The following is a 13,152-nucleotide window of genomic DNA, read 5'->3' on the forward strand; positions in this document are numbered from 1 at the left end:
CAGAAATAGTTCCTTGTGTAAATTGCCATGTGAACATTTAGCTTTGTGTCAAGATAAAATGGTATTTCTAGTTAATAGATGGATATGGTCTCAATTATATTTTATAATGAATTATATCAAGAAAATCCATGTTAGAACTTTTCTTTTCCTTTAGTAAGACCTTTGATATTAGTGCAAAGATATAATGTCTTTTTGTATTTTTGTCCTGTAAAAATAATCTAATAAATCCTTAAAATAAATTTACTTGACAAGCTACATGGCACAAGATATTTAGACATTTTCAAAACATGCATTTTTTATTTAAGTGTATTTTGTTTTACTGTACTGACAGTTTTTTCACATTTTTTATTTGTTTAAAGTCAAAATGTGACACCCTGTATGTATAGTCACAGGAATAATTCTATTTTTCTTTATGTATTTGATTTATTTTATTATGTTTATGATATTGTTTCAATTACTGTTATTATGCTGGATTTGTGATGAGTAATACACTCAGTGGACAGTAGGGGGAGACAGTGTGCTGATCGGAGATTATCTGAGTAACTTTGAGTCGCGGAGAAGAAGCCGCCATTACAAGAGCGACTCGTTACTGATAACGGCACAACTTTGTCAGTCTCATTGTTTTACCAAACAGGTGGGTGAAATCAATCACCAGAAACATGAAACAATATGTTGATACCGTGTGTACACGGTTTTAAGAGGGTTATACATTTCCTGAGTAAAGTAAAGATGTTTAATAGAGACGGTGTTGTGTTTATGAAAATTACGTTTCATTCGCGGACGTGCCGCGTTAGGCCTGGTATTAGTATTATCTAAGCTAAATGGATAGAGGCTCCAGAACACTGCATACCCAAAGGAATGTTATGTTTATAGCGTTTATAGCTTTATAATGGTGTTCATAGTATAAAAAGCGATGTATTAAGCAATCGCCATGGGTTATAATTAGGGATGTCCCGATACCACTTTTTCACTTCCGATACCGATGCCGCAGCTTTGGCTTTTGCTGATATCGATCCGATATTTTTATTTTATTCTTAAACTAATAAAATATATAGCACTTTTCTCAATTAGCCACCTAAAATATACCTCCAGTATATAGTCCACAACAACAGTTGATTATGAAAGATTGCCACCCTTTATTCAAACACGTTTAAAGTTAAAACAATTTAAACAGCAGCAATCTACATTGTAAATAACCAAATAAATGCAAAACTATCCCTCACAGTGCAGCTATGTGCAAATCACAGTAATAACAAAAAGGCCCTGAAAGACATGTATAACATTAACAAACAGTTTAAACCTTACCCTAACCTTAAACGGTTTAAACCTTAACAAACTTACTGACCTAGCTGCTTTATTAACAATTATAAAAATAAAAAATCACTTTCACGGGTGCAGTTTCCCTGTAACAAAGTTCTTGAACATGTTTTACGTTTGCTCACATAACCATGAGGGGCAGATTCTTCTTTAGGAAGATTATTTTTTCAGCGGTCTCCGACGTCAGCCTGCTCCTTCTTTCATTAATCACATTTGAGGCTGTGCTAAAGAGCCTCTCACTCTCTACACTTGTGCAGGGAGCACAGATAAACTTAACTGCTGTGGCTGCCAGGGAGGGCAGTCGAGGTTCGTTTACTTTCCAGTAAAGTAAGGGATTGTCCGACCGTGGAATATTTGCCTCACTTAGGTAGGTCTTCACTTGAATTTGTGCACTTGTGGTTTTCTTTGGAACAGGTAATACTTGGCTCTCCTCCAGGATTTCATTAAAGATGCTGCCAAGGCTGCTGGTACTTGTGCCTAACGCCTCCATCCGTGGAGTTTTGTCTGCTGGCTCAGAGGCTGTAGTTTCAGATGTAGTCTTCAACACTTCCTCCATCTTTCCTACCTCCGCCAGTAATGCTTCCTTTCCAAGTCTCAAAGTGTCTGCATTTGTGAAGTACCTGGTATGATAAAATATATAAAATATTAATAGTCTAGTATTTTCTTAATATCAAGTTATTTGTCTGCTTGGAAGACTTATACAGTACTTGACGTGAAAATAATGAAATGGTAGTGCAAATTCCATACAGAGGTATGAGGGATTTGTTACTCTATCTCTCTCACACACACACACAGGTATGAGGGATTTGTTTCCCTCTCACACACACACACACACAGGTATGAGGGATTTGTTTCCGTCTCACACACACACACACACACACACACACACACACACACACACACACACACAGGTATGAGGGATTTGTTTCCCCCTCTCTCACACACACACACACACACACACACACACACACACAATTCCATACAGAGGTATGAGGGATTTGTTTCTCTCTCTCTCTCTCTCTCACACACACACACAGTCACACACACACAATTCCATACAGAGGTATGAGGGATTTCTCTCTCTCTCTCTCTCTCTCTCACACACACACACACACACTAAATAAAGTTAACAGAAATTCCCTTACCTGTCTTTGTAACGTGGATCCAGCAGAGTAGCAACCGAGTATAATGGCTCAGATTCCACGTCATTAAATCGTCTGTTGACTGCGTCAAGGAGGGTACTTTTCATTGTCTTAATCCCCTGATCATCCTCGTTTTCCCGACTGAGAACACGTTTCAGGACACACACAATGGGGATGACATCAGCTACAGATGCGGAGGAGGCACTCACCGCCCGTGTCATCTCCTCAAAAGGGGCCAGAACCGTGGAAGCCTTCTCCAACAGCCCCCACTGGTTTGCTGTCAGTGTGGCTGGCAGGTCGTATTCAGCTGTATATGCAGATAGTGTCCGTTTTTGCGCAATGAGGCTTTCAATCATGTACTGGGTGCTGTTCCATCTAGTTCGGACGTCCTGCTGCAGACGCTTAGGCTGCATATTTAGCTCCACTTGGATGTCTTCTAACCGTGCATAGGCAAGCGGTGAGTGTTTAAAGTGGCCTACAATTTTTCTCGCATTGGCCAATGCGTCACTTACACTGCGCTGCGACAACAGTCCCTCATGTACAATTAGCTGCAGTGTGTGCGCGAAGCATCCTAAACTCGCCATGCCAAGTTGATCCATGGCCTTCTTCATGTTTTGTGCATTGTCCCTTAAAATTACATGGACTTTGTTTTTATTAATCTTCCATTCACGCAACATCTCCTCAATTGCTGCCATAATAAAATCCCCTGTGTGCGAGCCACGAAACTCTCGCGCTTGCAACACCGCTTTTTTCAAACTAAAATCAGAGTCTATCCATTGCGCGGTCAGACTCAACAAGGACATTGGACTCACGTCTGAGCTCCAGATGTCTGTTGTAAGACTAATCGCACTTACATTCTCCAAAAGTTTGGAGAGGACATCGCAAACTTCGTTGTACATCTGAGGGATTACATTTTCCGTTATATAATGCCGACTGGGCAAAGTGTAGCGAGGCTCGAGATGCTCAATTAAGCGTCGAAACCCCACATTTTCTACCACTGAAAGGGGTTGGTCGTCCAGGACAATAAACTGAACTAGTTTCTCCGTTATCAATTTCGCCTTGTTGCTGCACGGGGGGAGTTTCTCTCGACTTTGTATTGATTCCAGCAATGTCTGCTGTCGGGGCGTTTTGCTCTTCTTTGCAGCCGTTGCTTGCAGAAATTCCTGATATTGTTCCGTGTGGTGTTTTTCCAAATGCTTAATTAAGTTAGTGGTGTTAAACCGAGCAACAGCACTGCCACCCCTCGAAACATTTGCAGTGCAAATTTTGCATTCGACCGTTGGACTTTTTTCCTCTTTAAGGTTGAAATAATTCCACACCGCTGACATGGCTATTCTGTAAAATACCGTAGCTAACTCTCATACTCATGCGACTATAATTGGCTACTACTGTCATCACGTGACAAGCTGCGCCGCTTAACTGGATATCGGCTCATATTTTTTTCTCCTCTCCGATCTAGCGTTCTGGGCCAGTATCGGCAAGATACCGATGCCGTGGATCGGATCGGGACATCCCTAGTTATAAGACTGAAGTATATATGTAGATACATACATATGTAACGTTAATTTTTGAATATATATATAATTTTTGCATACTATTATATGGGTTACTGCTGATATTTGGTTGTTCTAATTATCTTTTGATTGAGTATATCTATGGTATTGTAATTCAGTTTAAATGGTTCGCTCAACTATTTAGGTATACAGTATTTAGTAGGATACATTTGCACAGACAACAGAGACTCCAAAATGTGTTTTACGGGAAAGAGGATTGAGTTATTTGAGAAAAATACTACCTGAGTATAAGAAGAAAGACACTTATAAGAGTGATGTAACATGTTTATTGGTGTTTTGTTTGAGTGAGTCACATGTAAGGTGACACAAGATATTGTGATTTAATTATACAAAAGATATACTAATAATCTTTGAATTATTGTAATAAAGGATTACAAGAGCGACTCGTTACTGATAACAGCACAACTTTGTCTGTCTCATTGTTTTACCAAACAGAATTCATTCACTGCAGCAATGCCAGTCGGACGGCGGGCGTGCTACAAAAAACAAGTTAAAAAAATCTGAAATAAGTAATCCAAAGTATTTAGAGTATGTTACTGACAATAAGTAATCTGACAGAATACATTACAAACAAAATTTTGCAGCATGTATTCTGTAGTTGAATACATATTAAAAGTAACACTACATTCAGCTCCCTCTTTCTATGGTGTGAATTTCAAAAAGATCCGAGGAAGTCGAAAATTGAATCGAAAAAACATCATGTCCCTCAGTGTTAGGCAAGTGCTAAAAAAAAATTAAGAAAAATATTTGACAAATTTATTGTCACATCACACTCACAAGTCAGCCAATAAAGCACTTAATCATGTCAAGCACTTAATCGTTTCAAACAGACTTCAAACTTCGCACAATGTCTAAGGGGCCTCTGAGAAGAAATAGATTTAAAATTGGAGTCAGTTGGAACTTTTTTGCAGGGTCTGTACAAGTAGGCTCATTTGTATTTGCACAGCCCCTGGGGCCAGCTGTGTGCCAGCGCATCTGTCCCAAGTGGGTCTCCCGTCAGGAAATACCAGAGCGTGCAGTGGGAGTATTCTCGGTAAGCAACAGGTCCACCTGCTTTGCCGAATCAACTCCAAATCAGCTGGACCACCTAGAGGTGGAGTCTCCATGTTGTCAACAGCAAAATCCTCCGCAGGGCGAGCAGTACCGTCTCGTGACACGACTCTGAAGCCAGTGCTGGTGCAGTCTCATATGCATCAACTCGAGCGGTGCGGCTATCATCGAGGACGTAATATTCCACAGGAGCCTCTGAAACCGTTTCAGTGGGACCTCCGTACTCCACCTGAATGATCTCAGGCAGTTCAGCACAGACTGTGTGCACCCACTTGTAAGACAAGCGACCATGGAGCCTGACTCTAACCCCTTACCGAGAAAAGAGATGAACCGGGGAGAGATTGCTCTTTTCCCAGTTGACTCGAAGGAAATGCCACGTCGAGGAGTCTCGCTTCGTCCAGAGATGGCTGTGCTGAGGGGAACCTTGAAGCATTTATCTTGTTCCATATATCTAGCGTAGTGGGGGTCGGCGACGGGTAAGGAGAGCTTTTTGACCATCCTCATAGCTCGTCACAACCACCTGGCTGTGGGTGTGAGTGTGTTGTGGCTGGGCCGGGCGCACAAAGGCGGGGGGCCCGCGTTAGTGGCATCCAGGCTGCAGGCGCTCTGTGTCCGGTTGCTGTGATAACTCCGATCATAAACACCGGCTGTGTGACTCAAAGAGTGAAGATACTGCCCTTTGAAAATGGTGGTACCACAGCCCTTTCGGGGTGTGGTGAACACAAAACAAAAGGGAACATAAGATTAACCTCCCGGCCCTCCAGTAGGGGATGGAGTGGTCTAGATACCAGCTCCAGGTTTCTGGCGGACATCTAGCTCCCTGGGTCGTCCGTCTCAGGGGCTCTTAGGAACCTTCCTCCGGGTCCTAGTGCCAGGCGTGAGGCGGGGGGTGTCCACTTCCTGCGGGGGGCTCTACGCTGGGGCCGAGGACTGGGCTTGTGAGAGAATGTTAAGGCTGTAACATAACAAAATGTGGAAAAAATGAAGCGCTGAGAATACTTTCTGTATGCACTGTAAATATGGGATTTCTAATGAAAATGTTGTGCTATTGTAAACATTAGTGTAAATTGTATTTAGCAGTGTGGCGTTTCGTGATAAATCAATACATTTCAAAAACGGCATATCAGATGAAACTTAATTAGGTTTTTTACCAGATGTAGTTTTGTTGGTTTTTCTCCAAAAGACAAATCCAGCAATGTTCATCTTTTTAGTTTTTTTGGTGATTCACAGTCTATGTGTATATCGCCACCTACTGAACTGTAATGTAATCATGATTTATTTAGTTCATCTTTTACTTTAACCTTCCATTCTTTCGTTTTCCTGATGAGAGAATGCAGGGCAATTCTCTCCCTGCTTTCGTACACAACTCCCTTAATAAAATAAATAAATAAATAAAAAAAGATACTTTGTCCCCACTCTAGTTCAATCAAGAACCCATGATTCAGATGGTGCTGCGTGTTCATCTCCTCCATCCTCCACACAGAACCCCTCATGATCCTACAAATTTGGAATAGCATAATTCATGTATATTCAATTATTTTATTCAAATAATATTTTATGCAGTACTATTTAAGTACTGCATAAAAATCCTGTACCCTACTTGGTCCCTATTATACTCCCAACCGAATAAATTTTTTTGACGTTTTCATTTAAATATAATATTAACTCTCTTCTCTCCTCTTCATACCTACTACATTCAAATATTACATGCTCAACTGCTTCTTTTCATGCACTCCAATACAGTGATGAATTCAAACCTGAATGCCCAAGTCTTAACCTGGTAATTATAACCTATTCTTTCCAATTTCTTCCACAAATATTCCTTTTAATATCTACCATTTTTTTTGGTCTTATATAAATGCCTAACCTTGCAAACATTATTCCAAACCTCTTGCCATTCTTTAACAATTTATTTTCCTTATAATGCATTTAATATCACCTTTTCCCAAAGGAACACTAACATCCACTTCTTTCTTTTTTAAAGCATTTTTAGCTAGCTCATCTGCCATTTTGTTACCAGATATCCCTACATGTGCTGATACCCCACATAATCCTACTTTCACTCCTTTCCTATGTAGTTGCCACAGCAATACTTTAATTGCAATATTTAATTCATCAGATCTTTCCTTGGTGACTGCTGGGTAGAAAGTGTTATTAAAACAGATGCAGAATCAGACCACACCACCACTCTGTCTGGTCTTATCTCCTCTACCCACATTAATCCTATAATAATAGCAACCATTTCTACTGCATATATTGACAATTATGATGTTAGTCTCTTTGATATAGTATATCAACACCTGCAATTTATACTCACACTCCTGTAATCCCTAGATTTGCTCTCTTGAACCATCTGTATATATTTGAGGTCTTGTATACATTCTGGCTGTAGGCTGCAGGCGCTGGCTCTGGGACGGTCGAGGCTGCAGGCTCTGGCTCTGGGATATTCGAGGCTGCTGGCTCTGGGACGGTCGAGGCTGCAGGCGCTGGTTCGTTGACGGTCGCATGCGTGAGCTCTGGTTCGCTGAACGTGGAAGGCAGAGCCATGGGAGGTTCTGTGGACGGGGCCATGGAAGGCGGAGGCTGGAGAGCAGAAGCCTTTCCTCTTCTCCTCCTCCTCCGGGCGGACGAGGCTGTGAACGCTGGCTCTGGGACGGATGAGGCTGGCAACGCTGGCTCTGGGATGGACGAGACTTCCAGCGCATCGGCCGTGGCAGGCGTGGCCGTTGGTTCGTTGGCCGTGGCAGGCGTGGGCGTTGGCTTTGTTGGCCGTGGCAGGCGTGGGCGTTGGCCGTGGCAGGCTTGGGCGTTGGCTCATTGGCTGAACACGGGATTGAGAGAGGTGGTTCCTCTGCGGCGAATCTCTCCAAGATGAGTTCCACATACTCCTGCCAGGTGTAAGATCCGATCTCCGGCAATTTCCACCATCTGTGTTTTGGTACACCGATCCGGTATACGCTCTTCAGGCCCTTGTCATCAAAACCGGAGTGGATTGACACGCTGGAGAAGAAGTAGGAGTATTCACGAATTGATAAATCCGCCTGGGTTAGTTCTGCGAAGAATGATGCTAGATCCATTTTGCGGTCGGTAGTTCTGTTATGAATCAGACGAGGGCAGACGAGGAGTGAGGATCTAAATGCAGCTTTTTAATGAAAAATGTGAACTGGATAACACAAAATAACAAAACAATACAGGGAACAAACAAAACATCCACGAGGGGAAAACAAAGTATAAACATGAGAAACATCCACGGAGAACAAGGGCAGGAGAAACATCGAGGACAACCATAACATTCAACAACCGACAATGAAAGAACAAACAACAGGGCTTAAATACATGGGATGAGTAAATTAAACACAGGTGGAAACAATGACACTGGCAGTGATGAGGGCAGGGGATTATGGGAAGTGTAGGTCGGGACAGGTGACAGGGGAGAAACACAGAGTAGACAACGGGGAATCGTGACAAATGTACAGATTTTGCTCTTATGGAAAGAAATTGGTACTTTTATTTACCAAAGTGGCATTCAACTGATCACAATGTATAGTCAGGACAATAATAATGTGAAAAATTGCTATTACAATTTGAAAAAAGTTCAGAACTTCATAAACTACTTTAAAAAGTTCTTATCAGAAATTCCTCCACATGCCGCAATGACAACTTTGCAGATACTTGGCATTCTAGCTGTCAAGTTTGTCCAGATACTCAGGTGACATTTCACCCCACACTCCCTGTAGCACTTGCCATAGATGTGGCTGTCTTGTTGGGCACTTCTCACGCACCTTAAAGTCTAGCTAATCCTACAAATGCTCAATGGGTTTAGGATCCATAACACTCTTTTCCAAGTATCTGTTGTCCAATGTCTGTGTTTCTTTGCCCACTCTAAAAATGTATTTTTATTTTTCTGTTTCAAAAGTGTCTTTTTCTTTGCAATTCTTCCCATAAGGCTGCACCCCTGAGTCTTCTCTTTACTGTTGTACATGAAACGGGTGTTGAGCGGGTAGAACTCAATTAAGCTGTCAGCTGATGACATGTTCTCAAACTAGAGATCCTCCTCTTGTTTAGTTGTACATCTGGTCTTCCACATCTCTTTCTGTCCTTGTTAGAACCAGTTGTCCTTTGTCTTTGAAGACTGCAGTGTACACCTTTTGTATGTAATCTTCAGTTTTTTGTCCATTTCAAGCATCGTATAGCCTTCATTCATCAAAACAATGATTGACTGGTGAGTTTCTAGAGAAAGCTGTTTCTTTTATGCTATTTTTGACCTATTATTGACCGTAAGACATGCCAGTCAATTGCATACTGTGGCAACTCAAAAACAAACACAAGTACAATGTTAAGCAAAATAGCTTTCAGCTGTATTTGATATATTGGCAAGTGATTTTCTAGTACCAAATTAGCAATTTAGCATGATTACTCAAGGATAAGGCGTTGAAGTGATTGCTGGAGTGATAGATTTGATAAAAAATGACTTTTACGATATATATGCGAAAGGCTAATATTGGCTGATAAATCGGTCGGGCACTCCTTTATACTCCTATAGATCGTGTATGTTTTCTGCCTGGTGTACTTCACTTGAGCTTGACCCAATGGAATGTTCAGCTCCCGCTATTCTAGCTTTGTTGCAGGAATGCTTTGATGCAGGGAAGTCACCTACTACTCTTAGAGTGTGGCAGCTATTGCTGCGGCACTGGGTAATAGGTTAGGTCATTCTCCCTATAATGGCAGGTTGATAAGCCAATTTCTTAGGGGTGCTGGGTGCCTTATGCTACGTTCACACCGGACGCGAATAGCGCGTCAAATTTGCGCCTACCGCGTCTAGTTCAAGTCAAGTCAAGTCAAGTGGTTTTTATTGTCGTTTCAACCATATACAGTTAGTACAGTACACAGCAAAACGAGACAACGTTCCTCCAGGACCATGGTGCTACATAAAAACAAAGGACCAACATAGGACCACATGAGACAACACAACGAAATAAAATACCTATATAAACTACCTATATATACCTATATAAAGTGCACGTGCAAACATGTGCAAAAAGTACAGGACAGTACAACAAATTACTGACAAAGAACAGGACAATAGACAGTGCAGCGCCGACCAGTACTCAGTAGTGCAAAAAGATGACAGTTTCTAAAAATGTAAACATAACATACTATGAGATAGTGTTCTATGCACATAGCAGTTATTGAGGTAGCAGACAGTTATAAAGCGACAGTTATTAAAGTGCAACTCAGGACACGTGTGTGTCAAACCAGTCTCTGAGTATTGAGAAGTCTGATGGCTTGGGGAAGAAGCTGTTACACAGTCTGGCCGTGAGGGCCCGAATGCTTCGGTACCTCTTGCCAGACGGAAGGAGGGTAAAGAGTTTGTGTGAGGGGTGTGTGGGGTCGTCCACAATGCTGGTTGCTTTGCGGATACAGTGTTTTTTGTAAATGTCTTTGATGGAGGGAAGAGAGACCCCAATGATCTTCTCAGCTGTCCTCACTATCCTCTGCAGGGCTTTGCGGTCCGAAACGGTGCAAGTCCCAAACCAAGCAGTGATGCAGCTGCTCAGGATGCTCTCAATAGTCCCTCTATAGAATGTAGTGAGGATGGGGGTTGGGAGATGTGCTTTCCTCAGCCTTCGAAGAAAGTAGAGACGCTGCTGGGCTTTCTTGGTGATTGAGCTGGTGTTGAGGGACCAGGTGAGGTTCTCCGCCAGGTGAACACCAAGAAATTTGGTGCTCTTGACGATCTCCACAGAGGAGCCGTCGATGTTCAGCGGAGTGTGTTCACCTTGTGCTCTCCTAAAGTCAACAACCATCTCTTTTGTTTTGTCGACATTCAGAGACAGGTTGTTGGCTCTACACCAGTTCGTCAGCCGCTGCACCTCCTCTCTGTATGCTGACTCGTTGTTCTTGCTGATGAGACCCACCACGGTCGTGTCATCGGCGAACTTGATGATGTGATTCGAGCTGTGCATTGCTGCACAGTCGTGAGTCAGCAGAGTGAACAGCAGTGGACTGAGCACACAGCCCTGGGGGCCCCAGTGCTCAGTGTGGTGGTGGTGGAGATGCTGTTCCCGATCCGGACTGACTGAGGTCTCCCAGTCAGGAAGTCCAGGATCCAGTTGCAGAGGGAGGTGTCCAGGCCCAGCAGGTTCAGCTTTCCAATCAGGTGCTGGGGAATGATTGTGTTGAATGCTGAGCTGAAATCTATGAACAGCATTCGAACGTATGAGTTCTTATTGTCTAGGTGGGTGAGGGCCAGATGGAGGGTTGTGGTGATGGCATCATCCGTTGAACGGTTTGAACGATACGCAAACTGCAGTGGGTCTAGTGAGGGGGCAGCTGGGTCTTAATCTGCCTCATGACGAGCCTCTCGAAGCACTTCATGATGATGGGTGTAAGTGCGACGGGACGGTAGTCGTTGAGGCAGGACACTGAAGACTTCTTTGGCATGGGGATGATGGTGGTGGCCTTGAAGCACGTTGGAACGACGGCGCTGCTCAGAGAGATGTTGAAGATGTCGGTAAGAACATCTGCTAGCTGGTCTGCACATCCTCTGAGCACTCTGCCAGGAATGTTGTCTGGTCCAGCAGCCTTCCGTGGGTTGACTCTACGTAGAGTTTTCCTCACATCTGCCGTGGTAAGACAGAGCACCTGGTCGTTGGGAGGAGGGGTGGACTTCCTCGCCATCACGTCGTTCTGCACTTCAAACCGAGCGTAGAAGTCGTTCAGCGCATCTGGAAGGGAGGCATCTTTGTCACAGGCAACTGATGTTGTCCTGTAGTTGGTGATGGCCTGGATGCCCTGCCACATGCGCCGCGTGTCACCGCTGTCCTGGAAGTGACTGTGGATTCTCTGGGCGTGTGCGCGCTTTGCCTCTCTGATTGCCCGTGACAGTTTGGCCCTAGCTGTTCTTAGGGCTGCCTTATCGCCTGCTCTGAAGGCGGAGTCTCGGGACCTCAGCAGCGTGCGCACCTCCGCAGTCATCCACGGCTTCTGGTTGGAGCGTGTGGTGATGGTCTTGGAGAAAGTGACATCATCAATGCACTTGCTGATGTAGCTGGTCACTGATGCTGTGTATTCCTCCAAGTTGGTAGAATCGCCATATGTTGCAGCCTCCCTGAACATGTGCCAGTCAGTACACTCAAAACAGTCCTGAAGAGCAGAGATGGCTCCTGCTGGCCAGGTTTTCACCTGCTTCTGAAGCGGTTTTGTGCGTCTGACGAGCGGTCTGTATGCTGGAATTAACATAACAGAGATGTGGTCTGAGTAGCCGAGGTGGGGGCGGGGCTCCGCCCGGCACGCGCCTGGGATGTTTGTGTAAACAAGATCAAGCGCGTTAGCCCCTCTCGTTGCAAAGTCCACATACTGATGGAATTTAGGGAGCACTGTCTTGAGATTTGCATGGTTGAAATCTCCGGCGACAATAAACAGTCCGTCGGGGTGAGCGTTCTGCAGTTCAGCTCATAGCCCCATACAGTTCACAGAGCGCTTCCTTAGCGTTAGCGCTGGGGGAATGTAAACTCCGGTTATGCAAACAGTGGTGAATTCCCGTGGTAGATAAAAAGGTCTGCATCTAACAGTCACAAGCTCCAACAGCGATGAACAGTAACTAGAGACTAGCATAGAGTTCTTGCACCATTCCGTGTTGATGTAAACACACAAGCCACCACCGCGAGTCTTACCGCAGAGAGCTGTATTTCTGTCGGCACGAAACGAGGCGAGCCCGTCTAGCTGAATGGCGGCATCCGAACTCTGTCGCTGAGCCACGTCTCCGTGAAAACAAAGACGCAGCAGTCTCTAAACTCACGCTGCGTAGCCTGCTGGAGTCGGATATAGTCCAGTTTATTGTCCAGGGAGCAAACATTTGAGAGCAGGATAGACGGGAGAGCCGGCCGGCTAGGGTTTGTTTTAGCCTAGCATGGACCCCCGCCCTCTTTCCGCGCTTCCGCTTCTCGCACACCGCTATCGACATCCTCTCCCGGCCACCGGCATCAGGCGACGCCGAGGGCTGGAGGCCTGGTCTCCGCAGCAAGCCGAGTACGCGTAGCGCCTCCTGCAGGTCATCATGCAGCTTG

General features: G+C 44.3%; 1 protein-coding gene across 1 annotated transcript in view; it reads left to right on the forward strand.

Moving 5' to 3' along the window:
* Nucleotides 1–563: 563 nt before the first annotated feature.
* LOC127653411 (immunoglobulin kappa light chain-like) overlaps nt 564–13,152 on the forward strand; it is a 48,221-nt gene continuing 35,632 nt past the window's right edge. The window contains exons 1-2 of the mRNA XM_052140094.1: nt 564–634; nt 1,732–1,940. The gene's annotated coding sequence lies outside the window, so the exon portion shown is untranslated. The remainder of the gene's footprint in view (nt 635–1,731; nt 1,941–13,152) is intronic.

The sequence above is a fragment of the Xyrauchen texanus genome, chromosome 12, assembly GCF_025860055.1.
Source record: "Xyrauchen texanus isolate HMW12.3.18 chromosome 12, RBS_HiC_50CHRs, whole genome shotgun sequence".
NCBI lineage: Eukaryota > Metazoa > Chordata > Actinopteri > Cypriniformes > Catostomidae > Xyrauchen > Xyrauchen texanus.